The sequence below is a fragment of the Leptonychotes weddellii genome, chromosome 6 (assembly GCF_054177405.1).
Source record: "Leptonychotes weddellii isolate Sample4059 chromosome 6, ASM5417740v2, whole genome shotgun sequence".
Lineage (NCBI taxonomy): Eukaryota > Metazoa > Chordata > Mammalia > Carnivora > Phocidae > Leptonychotes > Leptonychotes weddellii.
In genome coordinates, this window is record NC_138374.1 from 102652278 (window position 1) to 102669788 (window position 17511).

Here is a 17511-nt window from a genome sequence, read left to right on the forward strand (position 1 = left end):
AGAGAAAGAGCACAAGAGGGGGGAGCGGGAGAGGGAGAAGCAGACTCCCTGCTGAGCAGGGAGCCTGATGCGGGACTCGATCCCGGGACTCCAGGATCATGACCTGAGCCGAAGGCAGTCGCTTAACCAACTGAGCCACCCAGGCGCCCTGGCCCGTTTTTTAAATGTTAAATGTCAGTCAACAAGGGAAGGACCTTACCAGGAGTACTGGGCGTACAATGTTACCTCATGGGCAGATGTGGGAGTCAGGCCTTGGAGTCCTGGGTCCAAAACCAAATTTATTTTCTCGGACCTTGCCCAAGTGCGTCAATTCTCTAAGCCAAAATCTATCATCTTATGAAATGGATTTTTCATGTCACTTCCTTTGACATCCTGAGCTAACCAAAACTCTGATTTTCCCATATCTGGAGCTTTATGAAACATAGTAAGAATTGCACACACATTGCCAGAACAAGAATTGAGAAGCTTATTTCCCATACACTGTGCCGAAAATTCTCTTAAGTTTATTAAACGGGGCTTAGTACTGAAATGGTCTCAGCATGCCACACAAATTTCAGGGCTAAATAAGGATTTCTTTAATTCAACCCTGAAACCATGAAATGTAGCCCAAAGAAAATATTTCATTTCATCCTGTTATTTTGTTCACTTTTCTCAGGGTTAACTATAGATAAGAAATAAAAATGGCATCATCACTCTAAGAAAGAATCTCATGCATTTTTCATACATGTGTGACATTAATATACCTTGAGTACCCTGAGCCCATTATTGGTTGTTTTTTTTTTTTTCCGGTTATATTTATGACATTCTACCATCTGCAAGTGAGATTCCAACTAGAAGGAAATATTTATATACACCAGGGATTCATGCATAATTTAATTCTGGAGCAGGAAAGAAGAAAGAATGTGTTCCAGCATGTACTACAACATCCTTTACAAGGATATATATCTGGATAGGAGTTGAAGATCAAAGGATTTTCTTCCTGAGCAACACCAGATACTGAGAATAAGAACAAATCTAATTTGGATTTTTACCATTGACTATTCCCTAGAAAGCCAGGCCTTGCTTTATGTATCTCTGAATTAAGGGATAAATTGAAATATTTCTTGGAATATTTACAGATAGAAGTTTTTTATAAAGCACATGTATTTTTCAGCTCTCAGAAAGTCTAGTAACGGAACAGACTGGTACATGTTATCTACATAATAATAAAGTCAACCATATTCTAGCAATAATCTCTGACTTTCTAAGAGTTAGCATTAGGTACACTAACTGCAACACAATATAATGAGCTTGACTCTTGGCACCTCACATTAATCGCTTTATTGGCAATGATGCTATCTGAGAATTGCATAGTCTTTTTAGAATGTTTGGTTTTGCAATTCATAGTACTTGTTCCCAGCATGAGGATTGTAAATTAAAATTTAGACTATATCATAAAGTGTATTGCAGCAATTTAATAATGAAAATGTCAGTATAAAATGCCAACACATGTTAATTAAATAATGTTAAGTGAAGAAAATTAAACCAATTTTTCTATAAACTTAGGCTAAAACTAGCAAAATTATGTACTTTTACATGAATACATTGTGATGATTGCTAATGCTGTTCACAAATATTCCAATTTTCCCCTCCTTCTGCATACATAGTAGGCTGTCTTCATTTCTAGGGACTGTTGTGATAAAGTACCACAAACCGAGTGGCTTAAAACAACAGAAATGTATCATCGCACAGCTCTAGATGCCAGAAGTCCAAAATCAAGGTGTCAGCAGGGATGGTTTCTTCTGAGGGTTGTGAGGATCTGTACCATGCCTCTCTCCTAGCTTCTGGTAACCGCGGGCATTCCTTGGCTTGTAGATTATGTTTTCCCTGTGTTTTCCCATTGTCTTGCCTCTATGAATGTTTGCCTCTGTCCAAATTTCTCCTTGTTATCAGGACACTAGTCATATTGGATTAGAGCCCACCCTACTGACCTCATTTTTACTTGATTACCTTCGTGAAGACCCTATTTCCAAATAAGGTCACATTCACAGGTCTGGGGGGTTAGGACTTCAACATCTGTTGGGAGGTAGAGTCCACCCCACAACAGTAGGATTGGGCTTTGAAGTTAAGCCTGATCGCATGACTTATCATGACCAGTGAAAGAGGGACAGAACTAACGTGTGTCATGGAAGCACATGATAGGGCACAGCACCTTTTTCCTGTCTCAGCAACCATCAAAGGATGCACTCAGAAGCATTCTCCATTGGTCTGAGGCCCTAAGTCATTCTGATGAACCAACCCTCTTTGGACATCATGAACAAGAAATAGATTCTCTCATAAGTCATGATGTCATGTGTTATGTATTACGTCATTGATATTTTAGAGTTGTTCGTTACTGCACCATAAGACAGATACAAAAATCGGCCCCTAAAAGTGGAGTGCTACCAAAATAGAAGCCTAAACGGTGTGGTATTGGCTTGGTGGCTCATCGGCAGGCGGCAAGAAAACTGTAGATGGAAGTTGGAACGGTGGCAAGCCAAATTACATTGTGGCAACACACCGGAAAAACACTGTCACCTGTGCAAACTTGGGAAACAGATCACAAACCCCCTGAGCCTGTACATCTAGGGGAAGCAGTGAGGAGGCATACTGTTAATCCTTTGTACTTGTGCTATTGTTACATTTGGCAAGGCTTACGAGGGGGAGATGAGCTCAGAAGCTAATCGGCCCCTCTTGAAAGCAGGCAAGGAAGGTAATAGAGCCCATGAATTCAGAGTTGCAGGGAGGGAAGAGGCAATGGCTTGAAGCAAGGATCAAGTCAAAAAGTATCTTACCCATATCTAAAATCTCGAATGGATTAGAGTACCTGGGAGTAGTGATCAGCTCAGGGTGTGGTGTGCACTGACGTCTTTCAATGGGTGAAAGGGCTAAAAATGAGCGAGAGAGAGAAAGAGAGAGAGAGAGACAAATGAAAGGTCAGGAGGAAGACGGAGCCCACTGCTGACCCTCTCCAGACGTGCAGCACTAAAAGAAAAAAATTTTGCAAATTAATAATTTAGTCAAGAGAGAGAAACCCTGGGATGAGAAAGTAAAAAAAAAATATATATATATGTTGTATATGTACAAAAGTATGTATATATAATACACACACATGTAAAAGTCTAGAGGTCTAGAAAGGAACTGTGGTGTGGTTATTGATACCTGAAATTGATTGGAATCAAACATGGAAAGCTTGAGCTGCCTGTGGAAGCCTGAAGCCCGTCCCTTCCTGGTTCAGACATGAAGGAAGCACAAGAGAGAATGAAAATATTTGTTCTGGCAGGGAGTTAAAATTAGAGGTGAAATTAGAGTTTTCTTTCCTTCCACAGTGTTTTATGGTTGTTTTAATAATGTCCTTACAAAAACAAAGAAATTACATATAAAAACTTAAACTCCGGTGGCTACTTTGTTCTTTTTTAAGTAAATAGCATTCTCGTGAGCCCAAGGTCAGGGATGTGAGAAGTGACTTGGCATCATGAGAATCTCAACAGGAATCAAAAGGACTTGGCTGTGCTGCAGATTTCCACAGATCCCCAGGCAAGGGAGTACAAATTATATTCGGGCAAAAGAAAGTCTATTTGGTAAAATTTGAACAGGGTATGTTCATGTCTGAATTTTTTTAATTGTTATATTTGCTACTGAAGGGACATGTCAAAGCGGTTGTACTCTTTTACAGTTCAGTTGATTATTTTTGTACAAAAATAGGCACTGTAGTATATGATGTATAAGGGCTTCTGTTTCCATTTTTAAACATGTTCATTAAATTCTTGTTTTTTGTTTTCATTTTTGTTTTCTTTTCATTAAATTCTTTTTTGATTCAGATTTGCAGTTAGAAGCCCAAGTGAGGATAAAAAACCAAGTTCTTCTTTAAGCTTAATATGTTATTATCTCAGATAAACAGAGAAGATCAGATGCTTCAATGTAAGAGAAAAAAAAAGAAAGAAAGAAATCGAGGTTATAGAGAGCAGAAGGGAATCTTTGATCACAAGGACTATGAGATTCAAGGCCAGATCTCGGTGGAATTATTTGGGTCTTGATTTTGATTCAGAAAATAAGAGACCAATTCTAACCCAGCCAAATCTAACCCCTTTGATCCAGGGAAATCTTCCTTCATCTGGAAAAGAGATTTTATGATAATGAATCCCTTGGGAAATCAGACTTTCAACGATTTGGCAACATTTTCTGAATGGTCGTTATTTTATGTTTCTGTAGTTTCCAGAATTGATCTAAAAACTCAAATTGGATATTCACATGTGAAAGACATTTTTAAAAGATCTTCCTTGCCTCAGAGAGTTACCTATAATAATGAAGCTAATTCTCATATTCTACACCCAACATTCATGTGGGTACAGGCAGACACAGACATACACACACACACACACACACGCACTCCTTGTCACCAGTCCTACAACGACAGCTAGATCCAAACACGCCCCAAGGGGCCAACAAAAAAAGTCAAACTCAAGGATAAAGAATTATACACCAAAAACAATTCAGAACTTTGCTTGCTTGTGTTGGCAAAACTCTAAGGAGTACGTACAAGAATATATTTGAAGGTATTCGACCCAGGAAGAAAGGAATGTAGTTTTATATTAGGGCTGAAAGTATCTACATGAACACACTAAGCAGAAATTCTAGATTTAATGACCTTGCTCAAAAACTGGGAGTGGTTCTAGTAGTGTGCTCAGCTGCTTCATAGAAATCTGGACTCAGTGTTGGACCACACTAAGCAAAGCTGAAATGCCAGAAATTCCTCCGTGTAATGTAATGAATGGACTCTGAAGACTCTGGAAGATAGGAACATTGAAGTGTATCGATCACATGACCGATGCCCACTCAGTCTCGGACTATGGGCCCCAAGGTGACCTGGCAGGCACTTCCTTCACTAAGTCCTTTCAGGACAATACCAATATCTATGAAAAGCTCTTTAGTCACTGATCTGCATCAGTGCAAGATACTCTGGTGAAAGTTAGGGCTTTCAGATTTCAACTAGATTTGAAGGATCCTGGAGCAGCAAAAGCCTTAATCTCCAGCAGCAAAGTAGGGTGGCTTTTTTAATAGGTATCAAGGCAAGCAATCAAAATGGTCCAGTTCTTTGGCAGTGACCAGGGTTCCTAGGGACAGAATATATGAGCGACTCACTGAGGTCCTATTTGACTTTTTTTTATTATTATTATGTTACGTTAATCACCATACATTACATCATTAGTTTTTCATGTAGTGTTCCATGATTCATTGTTTGCGCATAACACCCAGTGCTCCATGCAGAACGTGCCCTCCTTAATACCCATCACCAGGCTAACCCATCCCCCACCCCTACCCCTCTAGAACCCTCAGTTTGTTTTTCAGAGTCCATAGTCTCTCATGGTTCGTCTCCCGCTCTGATTTCCCCCCTTCATTGACTTTTTTTTTTTTAGATTTTTTTATTTATTTGACAGAGAGAGCATAAGCAGGGGGAGCGGCAGGCAGAGGGAGAGAGAGAAGCAGACTCCCCACTAAACAGGGAGCCCAACGTGGGGCTCAATCTCAGGACCCTGGGATCATGACCTGAGCCAAAGGCAGACGCTTAACCTACTGAGCCACGCAGGCTCTGCTCTATTTGATTTTTTAAATAAAGAATGCTCCATACCTACTAAGAGGTCTGATGTGAGAATCAAACAGTAAGTGGGGTTCAGACATGGTAACCTCAGTGAATCCCCCAACACATTTTGAGGTTATTTCCCCAGTTTCAGAGCCAATAGCTGAAATGGATATCTTCAGAAACTAGAAGTTTCTTCATATGAACTCATTAGCCCAGGGCAATAAGGGATAAGACGGAAGCAAGAACCAAGTAGAAGTCTGTTTCTCCTTCTCCTCACGAAACAGTAAATCCAAAATTTAAAAAACCAAGAGCTAACCACTTCTCTGGTAGAAATTGCAGGGATTCATGTTGTCATTAAAGATTTAATAGATGCAGGGGTGGTGACCCTGTAACCCCCATTAAACTTTTTCAGTATGACCATTGCAGAAGATAGATAAGTTTTGGAAACAGAATTGGATTCTGAGAACCTGAATCATGTGACAAACAAGACCTGTTTTGGAAGTTGTCTCCTTTCAGGAATAAAACACTACAAATCTGGCACCTGGATTGCAGCTCTTAAACCGGCAAGTGCTTCTATTGTATCTCATTATAAAGACAATGCCAGAAATCAATTTCTGTCTCTTGGCAAGAAAGTAGTACACCTTAACATTCTTGCCCCATGGTTCGATCAACCCTCAGCCCCTTGCCATCATTGAGCCTACAGAACATGGACCACCGAACCATCACGCTGGGTCACTACCTTGCTGATATCTCATGCTGGCAGGACCCAGACAGCTGGAACTAGCAGGTACTCTTAGAAAGAGACATATGTGCTAGAGATCAGGGGATAGATCTTATAGGAATAGAGGCCTAACAATTCAGTAAAGAAGATAAGTCAGGGTTCAGTGGTTTCAGGTATGTTGGATATCCCTTCTAAAGAAAAAGACAAAGTCATCACCCCACCAGTAAGAAAAGAGGCACAATATATCATGTGTCTCTTCAAATGTGGAAGGCAAAATAAGTCACATTTGGGGGAGATGTTCTGATACATTTACCAAGTGGATTGCTAGCCATTGGCCTTGAGTGAGACCAACAGCAAGATGATGCTCTCTGGCTGAGTAGACAGTAGAGTCAGGAATTTTTCCATCAACATTATGACCCACCCATGTGGGGGAACTCAAAAGGTCTCAGGTAGATCGGGATGTTGTATGGAGACTGTCACAAACTCCTCTAAGGAGAATCAGAGAGGAGGCCCCTTAGGTTCTAAAGGAAGGCTCTATTTAGAAGCTCATGGCTTGCTACTGAGTCCAGGTTCAGAGTGAACAACTTATAATAGCTTACAGGGGACCATGGGACCTAAGCAATATATATGATAAATTCTAGCCTATCCACCTTCAAGTGCAAAAGATATACAGGCAGCTGGGCCCCAGCAAGTCCTGAAGACACAGGAAGTTGCTTGAGTGGGTTGCTCATCCTTCCCAGCCTGCCAGCTCTTTTCAAACCTCATGGTAAGGGGATACCAGACAACATTCCTTCTGAGCAATGAAGCCAATTTACCATAAAAGGATGAAGACAATATGCTTGCGCCCATGAGATTCACTGGAATTATCATATTCCACGACATCCACGTGTAGCAGACATTATACAATCAGTCTACTGGAGACCTAGTTACAGTGCCCAAAAGGACTCAACATTTGCAAAGTGGGAGGGCTATCCTGTAAGGTGCAGTACGTGCTCTGAAATAGAAGCCAATTTGCAGCATTTAACAATGGTTCCACTGACTTGGAAGCTGACAACTGCAGGCATCTCCTGACAATGGGTAAAAATGAGGGAAAGGATGTCATGGTACTAGCGATTACTTCTGACTAGCAGAAAGAATGGACTGACAGCTACTTCCCGGGGGACCAAAAGAGCATGGCTGGAGGTCCAGTCAATGTATGTGGACTTCCCCTTATAGAAGCATGTCCAGGGGAAAAGTTAATTAATTAATCTACTCTGTGCCAGACACTATAACAGGCATTTAGAACAGAGAAATTAAAAAGCAGACAAGATTAGGGCCACCCTGACCTCCAAACACCCGGGGGAAGGGATCATCAAGAGGGCAGTGGAGGACACAAGTGATAAATTCTGAATACAGCCTCTTGACCAGCTGCATAAGGGTTTCTCTCTCTTTTTCTCCCCCTGTGTCCCATTATGTATGTGAGTTTTATTGGTGATTGTCAATTTGAAAAATTAGTTCAGAGATGGCAGAATATCAAATACAATGAAGACTCATGTGGAAGAAAAATGGGCATTTTTCAGAGATACTGAACCAGATATAAAATATGACAAGTCTTTGGGTATTTCCCACTGAAGGAGTTGTTCAAGTAATATTAACTTATTTTTCTTTTTCAGTGTAAGTGTAGATAAAGGGTGTGTTTCTTAAGCAGCCAGGGAGACAAGAACCAGTGAACATTGACCTTTTCTCTTTTTTTGGCCTCCCAGCAGCCAAACCCTCTTCTTCACTGTGTGTGGGATTGGGAAGGTGCAGTACTCCAGCTCCCATTCTGGAAGCCAACATACAGAAGCCTCTTTCTTTCAGCCCCTGGCACATGGGAAAAAAAAAACTCAGCCAATCAGATCCTCCCATCTGGGCCTGTGAAAATTAAAGAAGCAATATAAACATGTAGGAACACCTCAGTAGGTCTATGCAACAGCAAAATCGTCAAGAGACCGATGGCGTATCCACCAACAAGAACCAGAGCAGGACCCTGTTTAATCAGGCTACTCATGTGAGTTCATCTTGACAATGGTTCCAGCCCCCGTCTCTCCTCTGGATTCTGTTTTCTGTGCTTGTTTCTCCAGCTACCCTATGGATCTTTCTGATACATTGCCTTTGAGCCTAGGTAGCCAGAGATGTTTCCATTGCTCACAACTAGCATCTGGAATGGATGCACGCTGCCACCTGCCCCCCCTTGCTCACTTCCTTCTGGTCAATCTACGAGATTATGGCTATAGTCTCCATTCTTGCTTCCTGCCCCCAGCCCGTCTCTATTTGAAGCAATGCAACACATTCAAACCAGAATATTCCAATGAAATCTAGATTCTTATGATGTCAATTCACAGCTCAAAATCTTCGTAACCATCTCCTGTCACTCCTCACTTCTACCACTACCTCCACCATTCACCTACTGAATGAAGTGATATCCTCTCATCATGGGTGAATTTTCTGGCATTATGCTCACTACCTCTCTGTTGCCATAGAACTTTATGACTTTCTGCTCTCCAAACCCAAGCCATGTTTTTAAGGTACTCTACCTCTGCTCGTCCTGTTCTCTCCACCTATAATGGTACATGTTCACCTGTCAAAATTCTATCCATCTAAGGCACATCTCAAATGCTACCTCCTACGTGATGTCTTTCAAATCTGCCCCCCCACACAAAAAAAATGGGTAATCTCTCCTCTTTTTGAATTTTTCAGAGTACTTCCTGGTTCTTCTCTTGTATCAATCATAGTATTCTGTGCTATAGTTATTTGTGGATTTTTCTTCTTATGTTATTACAGAAGTAGTTTGTTTTTCTTTGTGGATCCCGAAGCACCTGGGAGGTACCCTCAAAAAATGATTGAATTAAATTGTTCAATGAATTCTTTGCATAAAAGTGTCAACCTGTTCTGTGTGAAGAAGAGAAGTTGAATCACCTGCACCCCATTGGCTAATGTGCTTGCTCAAAAACAACTCCAACCACCTTTTAGTGTGGCTTCTTGTACAAGAGAGACTGGAAAACTAGCACCTGGGTACAAAAAAAATTCAGAGTTTTTGTACTTTCCAGATTCTGTTACAGCTAGGGCTCCTCACACGACGTGGACACCAAGAAAGCAAACACAACCCAGTCGGAGGTGCACATAAGCAGTGGACGTGCTACCTCGCCCAGGGCCACTGGCCAGAGCCACGTTTGCCTGGTGACACCCATATCCTGTGCCCACCCGCTACTGGGAGACCCCGAATGCAGCAAAGGTCACGTGCCTCTTGAATGTTCCTGTTCTTTCTTCCATTTCAATTTTGTGACATCTAACTTAGTCTGGTACATTATGTTTGTAGTTTTTCACTTTGCATTTCCTAGAAAAGACAGATGAGCCAGTTATTAAAAAGAATCACTACTGTTTTCATGGAACCTGAAATGAAATTTTTGATTAAATTTCTTTGACTTATTTATAACATGTCACGCTAAAGTATCGTCCCTAGACAGTAAGACTTTAACGAATGTTCAATTGTGGGCTTCCTAAGAGACTTTAAACATTCAAAACAATTAAATTTTTTATAAATTAAATTATTTCTATGTAACATGTAGAAACTCCCATCATTTTAAACATTAATTGGTTTCTTTGCTTGGCAATTTGCAAAAGTTCTTTTGCTCTTTTTCTTTCCTGGTTTTTATTAATAGTGTTCCAGAGTTTTTATTATGCTATCTTCCCTTGCTTTTTCATATTCCATAGTAAATACAATAGGATAGAAAATAATCATGCCATCAAATTTATGTACATAAAACCATAGTAATACATTCATGTTTGACTAGAAAAGGCTGGTTGTTGCCATTCCTCAAAACCAAAGGACATTAATATTGCATTGCAGCCACGCAATATGCACGGGGCTTGAACTCCTATTGCACCAAATTCTACCAGCTTCTCAAAAGACACCCACACCTTCAAGATTGCCTTAAATTTCTTTCATTATCGGAACATACATCATATGTACTGCCTAAGTAGCAAAATTCAATGACAGATCACAGACTTCTGATGTCAGTAGAAAGTTTTCGGGAAGTTGTTCATGCAGGCTGCTCTGTGGTCTTGTTCTGACAAATGTGTCAGGCAGGCATGCCTTGTATATGTCTTTCTCAAAACAGTCTACAGCTCCTTAATGGCTCTCTCGGGGTTGCTGAGTAATAGTCTTAATTTAGAGTGTTTTCCACTGAAGAAATGCAAAGTTGCTCTCATAAACGATTATTGGGAGGATATATTGTTATGATATTTCTCTAAGATAGCTTAACGTATCAAGTCTTAATGGATATATAAAAGCCTTTAAAAAATTCTGCACACCATTTTACCCAGAATTGTCACTTTCAGAAATTTATCCAAAGAAAAGATTACTCTGAAATATGGCATCAGATAGGTGCATATTGTTGGATGCAACATTGTTTACAATATTAAAAAATTACAAAGAACCAAAATGTCTTGCAACAGATTATTGGCTAAGAAAAGTATGGTAAGTTTTATTATGTGATGGTTACTGAGCATCTCTTAAATGTATTCTAGAAAAATATTTTTAGTATGGAAAAAAAGTCACAATACACAGTATTGCTAAGTAAAAAAAAAAAAAATCAGGTCACTCAAACACTATTTGATGTAAATATGTATCAAGAAGAGGGGTGGGGGGCACCTTGGTGGCTCAGTTTGTTAAGTGACCGACTCTTGATTTCAGCCCAGATCATGATCTTAGGATCCTAGGATCGAGCCCAGTATCGGGCTCTACGCTCCACTTTCAGCATGGAGTCTGCTTGTCTCTCTCCCTCTGCTCCTCCTCTTGCTTCTCTCTGTCTCTCTCTCTGTGTGTGTCTCTCTCTCTCTCAAATAAATTTTTTTTTAAATCTTAAAAAAAAAAAAGAAGAAGAAGAAAAAGAGGTGTGGATTGACTACAAAGCCACCACACTTCTGCTCCAGGCCCCTGCTTTGCACAAGCTCTTCCAAAATCGGGCATGTCCTCTCTCAAGAAGAAAAGAGCAGCTTTAGCCATTTTCCCAGCCTGGAGGTCACCCTCTCTACCCTGGTGGTCATCTGGGGGTCCAATAACCTGCAGGCTACCAGACCTACCTCCATATCCACCAGGTCCAGCAAGAACACATCTTGAAGAATCTTCTACAGCACTCAGGTCTTATCTTTGTCCCTAAGGAGGAAGATCTGTATGAGATACTGCCTAGTTCTCAGATCAGAGGGCCACCTTGGTCCTGGTCTCATGGACACCTCCACCCCCTCCAGATTAGACAGACTTTGTGGGGGCAGGGGCTGCCCCCCCACCAGAAATACCCATCCGTCCCTCCCATTTGCAACAGAGAAGTTACAGATGAGGCAGTACCAATAAGGAGTGTGAAGTTAGATTCCTCCAAATTACCAGTAATAAATGAATTGTGATCAACTCTGTGAGAGGGAAGATAAATTATCTTTTTAGCTTCTCTATAGAAAATGGTATAAAAAAAATCATTGTCTTACAAAGAAGCAGTCAGTGAGTATTCAACCCAAAACATGGAGGGGGAGGCGGAGTGTCAAACAGTAAAACATTAAAAACAGTAATTTGTTATTTTTCTGACATTGTGGTAGTTTTCTACTTCACAAAATTTGTAATTTCTGTGATTTACTTTACTTTCTATATAAACATTCCTTTTTGAACTCGATTTTTTATTTATAATTTTGTATTCTTTTTCTTAAAGAAGAAAATATAAATGTAAAAACTTGGGCTGCAAAAAAGTTCTAGTTTTTCTTTATCTAGAAAAAGCACTGTAAGGATCAAATACACCAGGGTATTAGTGATGAGGAAACCAGTGGAATTATGGGGGATTCTTGCTTTGGCTTGTTCCGCTTTCCCACACTTTCTGAGTTTTCTACACCAAGCATGTATTACATCACAATTACAAAAAAAAAAAAAACTTAAAAAAGTCTAGAGAATTGCAAAGTTTTTTTATATACTAACAACCATACATCTTATATCTTAACTGATCCCCAAAGCTGAATTTAAAACACGGTTAAAAAAATAATGTCCACTCCATATACTCCCTCAATCTGGACATAAAAATAATGCCTACATACAGTAAGCTCTCAGTGCTTGAGTAAAAAATATTGGAAATAAAACTCTTGAAAACCATAGTCTTTTATATGTAACTGAGAGAAATGTCTTGCTAATGACTTAGTAAGTTGTATTAAATTGTAAGCTTATTAAATTATTTAAGTCAGCCTATGAATTAACCTGCCCACAGACTAATTAAAAGCTATCAGGAAAAATATCAAACTGCAACCAATACCAAAAAATTATTACCCACCTCTCACTAGCCTTCCTCTAAGTGTGAAGGAATACAAAATAATTAAACTAATATATAGAGCTTGCCCCCTGGAGGCTTATAATATAGTTGAAGAAGCAAGATATATGCAATGAAATAAGTCATGAACAAAACTTATATCCACTATGGCTTGTGTAAAAGTACATGGTAGACGGGAGCCTGGGTGGCTCAGTCAGTTAAGCATCTGCCTTCAGCTCAGGTCATGATCCCAGAGCCCTGGGATCTCTAATTCAAACCTGGAAACATGGACATATGTTCAAAAAGATACATATTTTCTTTAGGTATCAGCAAATGTCAACAACTGAACAAGAATAATTGATGTGTCTTCGTGCAGATAGATTAAGAAATTACATTTGTAATAACCCACTTAATAGTAACTGGATATACTCTGGCCAGGCACAGTTTTCTTCAATAGTAAAAGGGAGCTATTTTTCACATGCCCATCAGAGACTCCACGAAATTTGCTTTAAAAAATGATGATAGTTAATTCATTTCCTGGTAGAGAGAGAACATTTTCTCTCCTGGTTGAGAGGTTTAGGATATGATATGATAATACTAGAGAATTTCAGCAAAGAAGGAATTTCTGGTTCAGAAACCAGAAATGTTTAAAAATATTTTGTATCTTCATTCTGGTTCATATATGTAGATTCAGACTTTGACCCTCTTAACTATTGTTCATATCAAATATTGTGAGTCTTTCATAGGAAATATAAAGATCACCTGAATAGAGTATAAGATATAAGAGAATGAAATATACACTGAATATAAAAATAAGAGTATGAAAATGAACAAAAGAATTCCATTAGAGTTACTCATTCCTAAATAAAAGACAGCTTATTAGATCAAATAGCTCTATAAACACAGCATTGGCATATTGAGAGGATAGATCCTCTTATCTTAAATTTCTCATAAACAGATTTATAAATACCAGATTGATGACCCAAATCTCCCTAAAACAAATTGGCCCGCAGGATATAAAAAGGTCACAATTACAGCTAACAAGACCCACTTCCAGGTTCACTGTAATCCAGGCACCAGACCCACCTCCTCTAGGTCAAGGACATCTGGGGGCGTCACGTTTCTCATAGGCACATGGCCATGACTGACACCACCTTTCCCTTCCTACTCTTGTTCTCAAGAAGTTCCCAAGGTGCCCAGAAGATGGCCCCAGCCATAACCCTTCCATCCTCACCGATATTGGGTTAAACTGGAGGAAGTCCACTTGTGTTGCATTATATTACCAACTCTGCAGACTCACTCAATTTCTTAGAGAAGTAATTGTGCATATTTTACTTTATTTCATTTTATTTTATTTACTTTTAACTTCTTATTCAGCCCCTCCCTCTAGGGCATTGGCAAAGCTCACTAAGGAGGCAGGGCCAGATGCTAATCTGGGTTACGCCATTAACCAGGCATTTATGGCTGGCTGAGCTGGGGTCCAAACATGCTGAATACAGACAGGCATCATTTCTCTGCCCATCCTCAATTCCACATTTTATCCCCACTCAGGTATTTACTGCAACACTAATGGGGGTATACTTTTACTTCACAAGCCGAGGTTGAGGGTCAAAAAAAGGGATGAGGAGAGAGCGGGGATGTGGGTGGAAGGTATAGCTTCTGTTCCCCAATAATTCTCTTAGACTCTGTTGGAGCACCTAGCACAGTCTTAGAAGGAGGCTATTAGAAGCCAGGCTGTAGGAGCTTCTGTCTGGGTGACATCCGGGCTCTTCCATTTTTGGATCTGTAAAAAGGGTTTGCTGTGATGATTCAATCATCATTTTAAAGTCTGACATATGGTCAGCCCTCTGTAACTGTTTTTATGATAGAAAAATTGGGTCTTGAGAAAAAAATTTCCTTTGTTTTACCTACTTTATAAGTAAATGTGACTATTGAAAAAAGATCTTGTAGGCCTTCATATGACATAGAATATTGCCTTTCTAAGGTACATATGTAATTGAAAAATATGTGTATTCAGTGTCACAGAAGATGCTCAGCTCTTGCTTCCCAAGCCCTGTTTTATAAAAAAGAAAATGTAATGGTTTCTGTCTAAGGAGGAAAAAGTCCATTGCAAAGTTGAGTAAATTTCACTTAAAAAAAGAAAATGAAAGAAAAAATGTAAAGAAAAAAAAATGCTGTCATCGGAATCAGTCCTCCCACTATCTCAGATTATCACATGGAGAATCCAAGCAAAACATTTTGGGGATAGCTCACCATCAGCTTTTGGAAATCATTAAAAAGGAAACTACAATACTAAAGGATGTTTATTTAGGACAATATCTACAAAGTGTTATTTAATGCTTCCAGTAGATATTCACAGCCATGACACAATGTAAAAACAGAAGCAATTTCTCAGATCATAAAAGAATCTCAAAATGTTGCAAATGGCAGCCAGCCCTCAATTTGCAACACATGATCTTCAATGAATAGTTTTGTCGTTTTCTGACTCCTGTAAAGAGTCAAAAATGAAATGAGTATGCGATGAAAGATCATATATTCTGATTTATTTATATCTCGTTACACCTGAAGGGTCCTCCTCCTGTTATGCTTAAATTTCTCTTCTACGAGGCATGCATTCGGAATGAAAACAAGCTTTCAGTTTCTCTCCAGCATACCAATTAAAACTTCCACACTTATTGGGAGATGGTGGTTTGAGGGAGATTAAGACAAAATTTTAAAACTTGCCTTTATTTGATTTACAACAACGTGGATGGAACTAGGGGTCTTATGCTAATTGAAGTAAGTCAGCCAGAGAAAGACAAATACCATAAGATATGTGGAATTTAAGAAACAAAAAAGATGAACATAGGGGAAGGGAAGGAAAAATAAAAGATAAAAACAGAGAGGGAGGCAAACCATAAGAGACACTGAACTCTAGGAAACAAACTGAGGGTTGCTGCAGGGGAGGTGGATGGGGGGATGGGGAAACTGGGTGATGGACATTAAGAAGGGCTCTTGACGGAATGAGCACTGGGTGTTATATGCAACTGATGAATCACTAAATTCTACCTCTGAAACTAATAATACACTATGTATTAACTAAATTGAATTTAAATAAAAAAATTTTTTTAATTTGGCTTTATTTGCCTTGTTATCTCAGCATCACGTTGGTTAGTCACTTATTATTTTAGTAACTATTGTTCTTACAAAACACTGATTTTAGGAATATTTATCACACTTATCCATAGATCTATTCTAACCCCTTCTTCTATATTCTAAAAAACATTTTGTTCACCAGGTTACTTTTACAGAACTTTGGCACAAGATTAGAAACTAACCATCCTAGATTTTCTCAAGGATAGTCTTAAGAAAAATTAACTAATCACAAAGCATGCAAGAAAAAAAAGCATTTGGAGGTCAAATAAGAGTAGAAAATGCTACAAATTAAGCCATATTTATTGCATATTAGAAGGTGTCTTTCAGGAACACAACACTGTTTTTAATCTAGCTGTTGTAAATTTTTTTCTTTACTGCAAAACTCCTTTCCCACAGAGCATCTATAGGTAACCTAAACAGCGACTGTTCTTGGCCTGCCCATTGGAAAATGCTGGATTAGGGAACAGTAAGGCAGAAGGCTGTATGGATGATATTTCAGAGTCCTTCCTCCTAGAACATAACCTAGAATCCTTTGATTTATGGTGTTCTAGGATTTCTCAAAAAGGAACACACTTTTATGTTATTCTATAATGAACTTTCTAGATCATGAAATAAATCTCAGTAGCAGTTCATTTGTATTCCACATCTATTTCAACCAAACCATTTATTATGCTCATGCTAAGTGCAGAGAGTTTATAACACTCCTGTGTGGGCAGCACTATTATTATTTCATTTTACAAATGAGGAAACTGGCTTCAGAGAGATTAATTAACTTGTGCAGGATTGTGTTGTTATTAAGGGGCAGTACCAGAGTCTGTTTCAAAAGTCAGTTCATTTTTTCATACCTTAGAAAGCAGAATGAATATTAATAGTAGTATTTTGAGAACTTGTTATGGAATTTGCTCCTGTGTTCAGCCCTAGGGATTCAATATTCGGCAAAAATGAACAAGATTCTTGCCATCAGGAGGAACGGGTGCCAAAAGGTGAGACCACCATTAGTCAAATAATCATGAATATGAGCAAGGCACTGTGTTTGTGATTCAAGGAATTACAGAGACTATGCATTCCCTCAAAAAATTTACCGTCTAATTGACTGATTTTTTTTAAATGAGAAATTTAATAATAGTACATAGTATAAAATAATAATAATAAATTAAACATACAAGTAGGATCAAGAGGGAGTATCTGAACGTTGAAATCAAAATTAACTACATGGATAAGAGCCTCCAGATATTTATACATAATGCACATTTGGGGAACAATAAATTGGCCTATGTTGCTAGAATAAAGAGGTAAAGATACAAGAACATTTATTTAGTCACCATCAAATATTTACTGAGTAACCATTATGTGTCAGGCACTATGTTGCATTTGAACCTATAGTAGAGGACTTGTGTAAACTAAGTTAAAATGTTTAGACAGCAAGGCGAATTTTCATTCCTGGCTCCACCATGGAGAAGTTGCATGAGGGTAGGTGAAGGATTCTCTCAGCATCATTTTCATCATCTGTGATATAGAAACAGTATCTACTTCATTAGATTTTCTGTGATATTAAAACCAGAAAATGTATGGGAACAGCTAAACATCTTGATTGGAGCATAGTGGGTGCTCCATAAAGAGTAGAGGTTAGCTGTCAACAGAAGTGAAAGAGTCATGGGAGAGTTCTGAAGACACCCAGGACGTGACCACTGAGGGACTTGAGAAGATTCATGGGCAGTGAGGTTAGATCGGATTGGAGTGAGGAAAGATGGGACCAC

General features: G+C 39.1%; 1 long non-coding RNA gene across 2 annotated transcripts in view; it reads left to right on the forward strand.

Moving 5' to 3' along the window:
• LOC145722058 (uncharacterized) overlaps nt 1-17511 on the forward strand; it is a 44599-nt gene that overhangs the window by 13944 nt on the left and 13144 nt on the right. The window contains exons 3-4 of one of the 2 annotated variants that reach the window (XR_014146092.1): nt 8063-8349; nt 9389-9732. The exons of the other annotated variant lie outside the window; for it this stretch is intronic. This is a non-coding gene — a long non-coding RNA (uncharacterized LOC145722058). Of the gene's footprint in view, nt 1-8062; nt 8350-9388; nt 9733-17511 lie in introns of those variants that run through there. 2 annotated transcript variants of the gene reach the window in all.